Below are 10296 nucleotides of genomic sequence, written 5' to 3'. Positions count from 1 at the left end.
ACAGAGAGAGGTCAGTATGGAAGGAGGAGTTGTTGACAGAGGTAGGGAATTTGATGGTCAGGCCACTTGGAGGCATTCTGTGAACTAATCAACATTTTTTTTTTTTTTATTTTACACATCTGGTTTCGTAGGACCAAATTAAGGAGCAAATCTCCAAGGTCATGGTATGGATCAAAAAAAAAAAAAAAAGACAAGCCGTAAGTTTATGCAAATCCAATGAGCAACGTAACACAGGAATCGGCTTAATTTTTCTAGGAACTCCCCAACAAAATAGGAGGAGTGACCCATGAGAAAACTCTTTAGTTTCGATTTGAAAGTACGTGGATTACTGCTAAGATTCTCGAATTCTTGTGGTAGCTTATTGAAAATGGATGCAGCAGTATACTCCATACCTTTCTGCATGAGAGTTAAGGAAATGTGATCCAAATGCAGACTGGATTTCTGCCTAGTATTAAGGATACAGGATACTTCTCTGGCTCAATATTAAGTAAAATCAACGCCTATTTCTTTAAGGCACAATGTATATATTTTACAGATATTTTTGTTGATATCAGGTAATGCAGCACACTTTCAAAACAAATCAGAAGTATTTTGAATAGGGTTATTAAAAAAATTACAAAGAAATGGATGCAAATTTTTTTTCCAAAATGCTTCGTCAAATTGAGGTACCATTTAATCCAATGTTATACATTTGAATGAGACCAAATTTTTACCAGATACGCATGACATGATGGCTTAGGTACTAGACCTATATAATTCCACCTATTATCTATATTACAAGGATAAAAAAATCACATCTTACATTTTAATTTTTGTAATTTTTTTCCTAATAAAATATTACCTTTTATATAATTCTGTTGATTCTGCAATAAAGCTTAGGTCTACTACATAAGTTTTGCAAGTTACAGAAAAAAATTGGAACAATGCTTTACAAACTTTAGGAAATATTTGTGGCCGAATTCTGAAAAACACAACTTGTGTGAAATTGCGAATGAATGTATGAGTCCAATTAAACTGTGCCTTAGAACATTTCTGAGGCATAGTATTCATCCTGCAGCATTTCTTCGTCTTCAACCTTCCTCGCCCCCTGCGGGTCCGGGGCTTAGAATAGGCCCGATGTATTCCTGCCCATCGTACGAGGCGACTAAAAGGAGTTTCACACATTTCAGCCTTTATGTTCCCTCTGGGGTTTGACCTCCATTCTTCAAAATTTTCCTGAAGAGCGAGCCAATTGGGGAAGGGCGCCTTACAAGGTGCATCATGTCCATTGTGCATTGAGATCTTTAGCCCACTTTCTTGTCGGTGCATTGCAGTCCTGCTCATTCTCCATCTCTTGGGCGAGGACACCTTCCTGGGTGCGTTTTCCACCATGCACTATGCAGTGTAGATTTCTGCGTCAATGATGACCCTGGACTTCTTTGCACCTGATATCCAGCACGGTAGCCAGTCAGTTGTGGTGGGGCCAGCATGTACCCTGTTGGTTGTAGCCCCTGACCACACAGGGATCGCTCTGCTGATGCCTGCGCTGTTAACTCCCCATGTTTGCCAAGGGTTAGATGCCCATCCTCCTGGGGCATCGGGACTCCCAGCAATGGCCATCATGCCAGGTGGCCTTTGCTGTGGTTGGTTGGCGCCCGTGGGGAGGGTCCCTGGTCGAAGTGGGTGGCATCAGGGCGGATGACACGTGATGAAGCGTAGTCCATCATCTCTTGCTGGTGGTTAAACACCAACAGTCTTTAAGCGATCACAAGCTCAATTCAGTGCACAGAAGTACGACCCCAAATCATTCGCCTCCCTGGCCACACCATGGTAGGTGTACCAGGCTAAGGATGGCAGAGGATCTTATTTGACCCGGTACGTTATATGTTAGAGAGCTGATGGGGAATCTTTCATGATGATGAAGCCTGCCTCTCTCTCTCTCTCTCTCTCTCTCTCTCTCTCTCTTTCTCTCTCTTTTTTAAAAAAAGCATTCAGAGGAAAAGTTCAGAGAGGTGGAGGGCTTGTCCTAAACGAGATGTGGGTCAGTCTTGATCAAAACAGCATCCTCCGCCCAGTCATGGGAGTTACTCGCTTGTGACAAGCTGGGGGATCTTTCTGTAACCATCATGCCCCATAAGAGCTTAAATATGGTCCAGGGTATCATATTTCATTGAGACCTTCTTTTGCAGTCTGGCGATGAGCTGCACACCAATTTAGAGCGGCGAGGTGTACATTTCATCCGACGTGTCCACTGGGGTCCGAAGGATCATCAGGTTGCCACCGGAGTCTTCATCTTGGCGTTTGAGGGTGATACATTGCACGAGGTGGTCAAGGTGATGGTCTACCGGTGTGATGTAAGGCCATATATCCCTCGCCCTGATGTGGTGCTTTAAGTGCTGGAAGTTAGGCCATATGTCTTCACACTGTACTTTCAGCGTCACATGCCGAAATTGTAGATGCCAATCACATCCCAATACTCTATGTGCCCAGCCTCCTATCTGTGTCAGCTTTGGAGAGCACCATTTGCCTTGCACGCCTGACTGCAGGATTCTCCAGAAAGAAAGGAAAATCATGGAGTACAAAACCCTGGACAGACTGATCTACTCTGAGGCTAAGAGAAAATTTGAACGCCTGCATCCTGTGCGTATGACATCGTCTTACGCCGCTGCTACGACAGTTGTGGTACCATCAGCTCTGCCAACCCAAGTCACCTCTCAGAGCCAGAAGACTACACCTGCCCCCTTGATGGTGGGGGGCATTTCCCTCCCTGTTGCTTCTGCACCACCTACTTTGGGAGCAACAACCCTCCCCCCCCCCCCCCCCCCCAACTGTTGGGGACATCTGTCCCCACTTCTAAGCCAGAGAAGCGTAAGTCTTCTTCGGCTTCTCTCACTAGTAAAGGGTCCCTGGGGTCACTCCCTTCTCAGGTTTCTTCTAGTGAGTAAGACAACACTTGCCAGTGGCTGAAGAGCCCAAAAGCAGCTGGTTGTAGGGCTTCATGGTCATCCTCAGTCCCAGAGGTTGAGCCAGTGAAGTCCTCCCAGCCAGGGAAACCCAAGGAGCAGCAAGAGAAATACAAAAAGAAAACCGGTAAGAACCAAGGAAATTCTGGTGGCACTCACACTACTGCTACCTACAAGCTCTGCGGCTGAGGATGGGGTGTAGATTCTGGCATCTACTGATGACCTTGATCTTGCTAGACCCTCAGACACAATGGATATTGCTCGGGCAATAAATCAGTGGCAGCAGGCGACTCTAAGGCGTAAACTGCCTCATTGAATGTTCCATGCTGCCTTCCCAGCCTCAGGTGGTGATCCTCCAGTGGAATTGTGGCGGTTTTTTCCACCGCCTGTCTGAGCTACGGCAACTGTTAAGCTTTACACCTGCTATCTGCATTGCCCTCCAGTGTAGCGACTATAATAGTGTGTCAGGTGGAGTTTGCACTTGCATCCTGAACTCGGTATGCAGTCAACATGTGCCCTTTCGAACCCCTCTTGAAGCCGTGGCTGTCAGAATAATGACGACACAGGAAATAACTGTCTGCAATGTATATCTTCCTCCAGATGGTGCAGTACCCCTTAAGGTATTACATGCACTGATTGATCAACTCCCTAAACCTTCCCTACTTCTGGGAGATTTTAATGCCCATAACCCCTTGTGGGGTGGTACCACACTTACTGGCCGACGCAGAGATGCCAAAACTTCACTGTCTCAGTTCGACCTAAGACTTTAATGTCTCAGTTTGGCATCTGCCTCTTAAATACTTGAGCCACCACACATTTCAGTGTTGCCCAAGGTAGTTACTCGGCCATTGGTTTATCACTGGAGAGCACATGATGACCTGTGTGGTAGTGACCACTTCCCCATCTTTCTGTCACTGCGCCAGTGTCAGGCACACTGACACCTGCTCAGATGGGCTTTGAACTTGGTGAACTGGGGAACTTTCACCTCTGCTGTCACCCCTGAATCTCCCTCAGACTGTAACATCGATGTGATAGTTGAGCAGGTAACTTGCACAATTGTTTCTGCTGCAGAAAATGCGATCCCTCTCTTTCGGGTGCCCAAGGCATGAGGCTGTCCCTAGGTGGTCGCCGGAAGTCGCTGAAGCAATTAAGGGGCGTCAGCGAGCTCTACAGTGGCATAAGCAGCACCCTTCCCTGGAGCACCTCATAGCTTTTAAACAGCGCCTTGCCCGTTTTCGCTACCTTGTCAGACCACAGAAGGAGTGTTAGGAGAGATAAGTCTCCACCATTTGGTGCCACACAACACCTTCCCAAGTCTGGGCAAAGATCAAACGTCTTTTCAGGAACAAGGCCCCAACAGCTGTCCCTGGTGTTAACATAAATGGCGAGTTATGTACCGACGCAAACGCGATAGCCATGCACTTTGCTGAGCACTTCGCTCGAGCCTCTGCATCAGAGAATTATCCCCAGCCTTTCGCACACTCAAACGGCGGTTGGTACGAAACGTCCTCTCATTCACTACACGCTGCAGTGAATCCTATAATGCCCCATTTACAGAGTTGGAGCTCCTCAGTGCCCTTGCACATTGCCCCGACACAGCTCCTGGGCCTGATCGGATCCACAGCCAGATGATAAAACACCTCTCATTTGACTACAAGCGACATCTTCTCGTCATCTTCAACTGGATCTGGTGCAATGGCGTCTTTCCATCGCAATGGCAGGAGAGCATCATCATTCCATTGCTCAAACCCGGTAAAAACCCGTTTCATGTGGATAGCTATTGGCCCATCAGCCTCACCTCTGTTCTTTGTAAGCTGCTGGAACATATGGTATGTCGGCAGTTGGGTTGGGTCTTGGAGTCACGTGGCTTGCTGACTTCATATGAAGGAAGTTTCTGCCAGGGTCAATCTACCACTGATAATCTTATGACCATTGAGTCTGCCATCCGAGCAGCCTTTTCCAGACAGCAACACCTGATTGCTGTCTTTTTTGACTTATGTAAAGCATACGACATGACTTGATGACGTCATATCCTTGCCACATTGTATGAGTTAGGTCTCTGGTACCACTCCTGATTTTTGTCCAAAACTTCATGTTACTCCGCACTTTCCGTGTCCAAGTTCGTGACTGTCATAGTTCCATCCATATTCAGGAGAATGGAGTCCCACAGGGCTCTGTATTGAGTGTCTCTCTATTTTTAGTGGCAATTAACATCTAGCAGCAGCAGTAGCAGCAGCAGTCGGGCTGTGTCTCACCTTCTCTGTATGCAGACGACTTCTGCATTTTGTACTGCTGCTCCAGTTCTGTTGTTGCTGAGCGGTGCCTCCAGGGAGCCATCCACAAGGCGCAGTCATGGGCTCTAGCCCACGCCTTCCAATTTTCAGCCGCAAAGCCGTGTGTCGTGCACTTCTGCCGGTGTCGTACCTTTCACCCAGAACCCACACTTTACCTTATTGACGATCCACTCACTGCAGTGGAGACACATAAATTCCTAGGACTGGTTTTCGACACTTGATTGACTTAGCTCCCTCATCTTTGTCAGATTAAGCAGAAGTGCTGGCAGCACCTCAATGCCCTCCGTTGCCTGAGCAACACCAGTTGGGGTGCAGATCGCTGCACACTGCTGCAGCTCTACAGAGCCCTTCTCCAATCCTGAATTGACTACGGGAGTGTTTGGTTTATGGTTCGGGAGCACCTTCAACATTGTATTTACTCGACCCTGTGCACCACTGTGGGGGTTCAATTAGCAACAGGAGCTTTTAGGACGAGTCTGGTGACTGGTGGAGGCTGGTGTCCCTCCACTACAGATTATACATGCGCAACTACTCACCAGTTACGCAGTACACATTCATAGTTCCCCTGCGCATCTGAATAACTGTCTCCTTTTACCGCCTGTGGCAGTCCATCTCCTGCATCGGTGGCCCAGATCGTGTGATTGTGGTTTGCATGCGGTACCTTCTCTCCGAACTGGAGTCCTTCACCTTTAGCACATCTGCTTGCGGTCCGTTCACATACACCTACATGGTGGACACCTAGGCCGCAGCTTCGACTGGACATTTTGCATGGCCCTCCGTTAACCCCGGCGCTCTCCGCTGTCACTTCCTTTCGATTCTTGATGTGTTCCAGTGCACTGAAGTGGTATACACCGATGGCTCAATGGCTGATGGTCACGTAGGCTTCACATATGTTCGCGAAGGACATATTGAGCAGCACTCCTTGCCAGTTGGCAGTAGTGTTTTCACTGCAGACCTGGCGACCATATCTTGTGCCGTTGAGTACATCCGCTTATGCCCTGGTGGAGCCATTTCTCCTTTGTACTGACTCACTGAGCAGCCTATAAGCTATCGACCAGTGCTACCCTCACCACCCTCTGGTAGTGTCCATTCAGGAGTCCATCTCTGCCCTATAACAGCCCAACCATTCCGTGGTGTTAGTGTGGACCCCAGGACACATCGGAATCACCAGCCAACAAACTTGCCGACAGGCTGGCCAAACAGGCGACGCGCAAACCTCTTCTCTGAAACTGAACTGCATTCTGTCTTACACCACACAGGGTTTTCCGGCTTTGGGAGACAGAATGGCATAACAGCATGCATAAAAATCTGTGTGTCATTAAGGAGACCAGGAATGTGTGGAAGTCTTCCATGCAGACCTCTGGCAGGGAATCAGTTGTCCTCTGCCGGCTCCGCATTGGCCATACATGGCCAACTCCATCGTGAGGACCCACCTCAGTGTCGCTGTGGCTCCCAAATGACAGTTGTCCACCTTTGCTGGACTGCGCACTTTTAGCCGCTGTGTGGCAGACTTTTAACTTTCCCAGCACCCTGTCTTTGGTGTTGGGTGACAATGCCTCCACAGCAGCTTTAGTTTTACGTTTGATCTGTGAGAGTGGGTTTTATATTTCTATATAGGTTTTAGCGCATGTCATTTGTCCCCCTGTGTCTTCCACCCTAGTGCTTTTAGGGTGGAGGTTTTAATGTGTTGCAGAATTGCTGGCTTTCCCTTTTTGTTCTCGTGGTTGGCCAGCTACTGTAATTTGCTTTCATGTTTTACTCTCTTCTGTTTCTAGCATCTGTCTGTTGTTTTCTTGTCCTCTTTTGTTCCTTTTAGTGTTCATTGCCTTTCCTTCTTCTTGTGGCTTTTCCTTTCTTTCTGTTTTGTGTTATACGTTTCGTCCGTTTTGTTCTCAAACCTGTGGCACTGTCTTATTAGGAACAATGGACCGATAACCTCGTAGTTCGGTCCTTTCTCTCTCTTTAAACCAACGAACCAACCTTCCTCTTGGCATTCCTTTCAGGACTTCTTGCTTCTCTGGTAACTTCAAGAACAAATCTTTCAGCTTCATGTACCTGTCGTCTGCCACACATAAGCAATTGATCTTCCATATTAGCCACATTTTATGCCTAAATTTCTCAGGACTTCCAGCTTTCCTCTCTCTCCATCATTGAAACATATCACTGTATCTAGTACACCAATTTTTAATGTATTTAGTCCTACAAAAACATTCTTGGGTAATCTTTCCCGTGTGCAATGGTTGAAACTTTCATTTTTATTCTGAGTGCCGCCATGAAGACATTTACTAAGGACAACAGGGTCACTCAGGTCTCTAAAAATTTGTTTTATTTCATTCATAAAAGGTTCAGGAAGAGAATGCTTATGATGGTATATTTGACCACTTTCTTTTGCTGTTTGGTAACCACACCAAGAATCTGCTCCTTTAGGGCAGAGTCCGTGAACGGGTGGTCATCTGTGGACAACTTATGAAAGTAGGTGGCTCATACAGCTTTTCTCATTGCTTTAACATCATTCAGAGGTGCAGTTCGTCTAATGGACAGTCCATAATAACTCTGAAGGAGGTCCTATTTCAGTTCCTGTCAAACTGCCTCGGCAAGACAGAAATTTTCCATCCGATAGCAACTTTCCTTTCATTTCTCTCCATAGCTTCCTCAATCTAGCACCCATCCTCTTTTGCACATGTCCACAACATTCCAGTTTTGTTACAAAAGTATCACTGTAAACATTGAACTCATTAATTTTATTGAACGCTTTAGAGCCCCAATCGCCCAGGTACTTCATATATCTAGTGTTATAAACGGGCAGTGACCTCTGAAATATTTTCGGAGCTCCATCACACTCCACACCTCCACCGTAACCATCATAATTCTTAGAACACCGGTGTTCAATATGTCCTTCAGTATTACCATGGCAGGTGTGGCAGTGCTTAAATAAGCACTCAACATCAACTACTCTTCCATTCTCCAGAGAAGTAGCACTTCAAACACTATTCAAGGAACAATGTCCTTGACATTGCTGTGTCCCATCAAGTGCAACAGCAGTGTCCCTCATTCCACCAATATTTGCAGTTTCTTCTGCTGCACGTTTCATAGAAGCTTTACTCACAACCGTGAAGGCACCTAAAAGTATTTTTACGTACTTGTTGAACCTACTGGGAGGAGAAGGAAGGTCCATCAAACCACAAAAATTTTTGCACAGCCTTTTTTTCCTTTATCTATTGCGCACATTGCATACACTAACTTCAAATTCACATCATATGAATTGTGGACAATGTTCAAAGTAATTTTCAAGGTATATTTATTGCGGGATCTATGCAGAACAACTGATTTTGATTCTAAACCTTTCCTGCTACTTTGGTGTTCAATTATTTCCAGACAGCTGACACAATCACATTGTTTACGTTTCGCCATGTCCTTTATCAAAGAAGATAAGATGCCCACATCAACAACAAAAATCCACTGCAAACAGCATCATGGTTAACACAAAAATTGGCATCACCAGGAGGTGTGCCATGTGGGAGTTCCTTCCTTGAAGAACTGACACGTAGGTTACTTTCAACAGTGTGGCTTGCTTTATTTGTGAACTGGTTACCATGGAATTTCCTTTTATTGAATTTCTTGATGCATGGCATAGTTCGTATTTATTGCACACTAAAGGATAGGTACTTCCACAAATATATGTAGTACTTGGGCAACAAACATTCAGTAACATGTGAACAAACTGCTTCAGCAAAACAAAAGTAAATACTGGCAAAAATAATCATTTACAGACACTAGAAACCTGCACTGTTACCAACATATACAATGTATCATATGTATAATCGCTGGGAACAGAAAGTTCAGAATTCTTTTCGAAATAATACTGGTTTCCGTAACAGAAATAAAGGGGGCATGGTGGCATGCATGACTGTAACTTTAAAATTTTGTGTATATAGGCCTTTTTTCATTTGAAACCCTATAATGTATATATCAATGTAATCAGGAAAGACTTTAGAATTTAGTAAAGTCATAAAAAAATTCCGATTTTTTCCACAATTTATAAGGACCGTGTATCCTTAACTAAATGAAAACTGCTAATTTGTTGCAAATAATGTGATATTGTTAACAAGAAACAACAGTAAAGAATATGTGTATTGAGAGGCCAATGTCAGAATACCCAGACTAATGAACACAAGTCGACAAGAGGTTCGCAAACTGTCGCCACTTATTGCACAAAACTGCCCATTTCTGAGTCAAAAACATCCTTTGAGAATGGGAAGATTTAGTGTTAGTTTATTTTCTACTAGCCATGAACATATGTCATGAACTGCACTTTTTGAAATGGTGCCATTGTTGCACGCAACATCCGTTACTACCAAGCGAGTGTCTTCAGCAAAGAGAAATATTTTAGAGTTACCCATAATAATAGAGGGCATATCATTTATATAAATAAAGAACAGGAATGGCACCAGCACTGTTCCGTGGTGCACCCTCCATTAAATGTGCCGCACTCATACCCCAAGTCATAGCCATTCTGAACATTGTTGATAATTACCTTTCACTGTCTGTTGTTAAAGTAAGAGGTGAACCAGTTATTAGCTATTCTCATAATCCATAATGGCCCAAGTTCTGGAGCAATATTTTGTGATCAACACCATCAAATGCCATAGTTAAATGAAAACGGTTGCCTAGCATTCGAAACCTTTTCTTTAATCCATCCAGAACCTCACAGAGAAAAGAGAATACAGCATGTTCAGTTGCTAAACCACTTCTAAAACTGAACTGTACAGTTGATAGTAAATTATGTGAAATAAAATGATCAATTATCCTTACATACACAGCCTTTTGAATAACATTTGCAAACACTGATGGCATAGAAATAGGTCTCAAATTTGTCTGCATTAGCCCTTTCTCCCTTTTTATAAAGCAGCTTTGCTACTAAGTACTTTAAGTGTTCAGGAAACTGACCATTCTTAAAGGAAAAATTACAAATATGGCAAAGTACAGGGCTAACATGTGCAGTACAGTACTTTAATATTCTGCTAGGTACTCCATCATATCCATGAGAGTCCTTAGTCTTC

The sequence above is a fragment of the Schistocerca piceifrons genome, chromosome 8, assembly GCF_021461385.2.
Source record: "Schistocerca piceifrons isolate TAMUIC-IGC-003096 chromosome 8, iqSchPice1.1, whole genome shotgun sequence".
Lineage (NCBI taxonomy): Eukaryota > Metazoa > Arthropoda > Insecta > Orthoptera > Acrididae > Schistocerca > Schistocerca piceifrons.
This window is presented reverse-complemented; position numbering follows the sequence as displayed.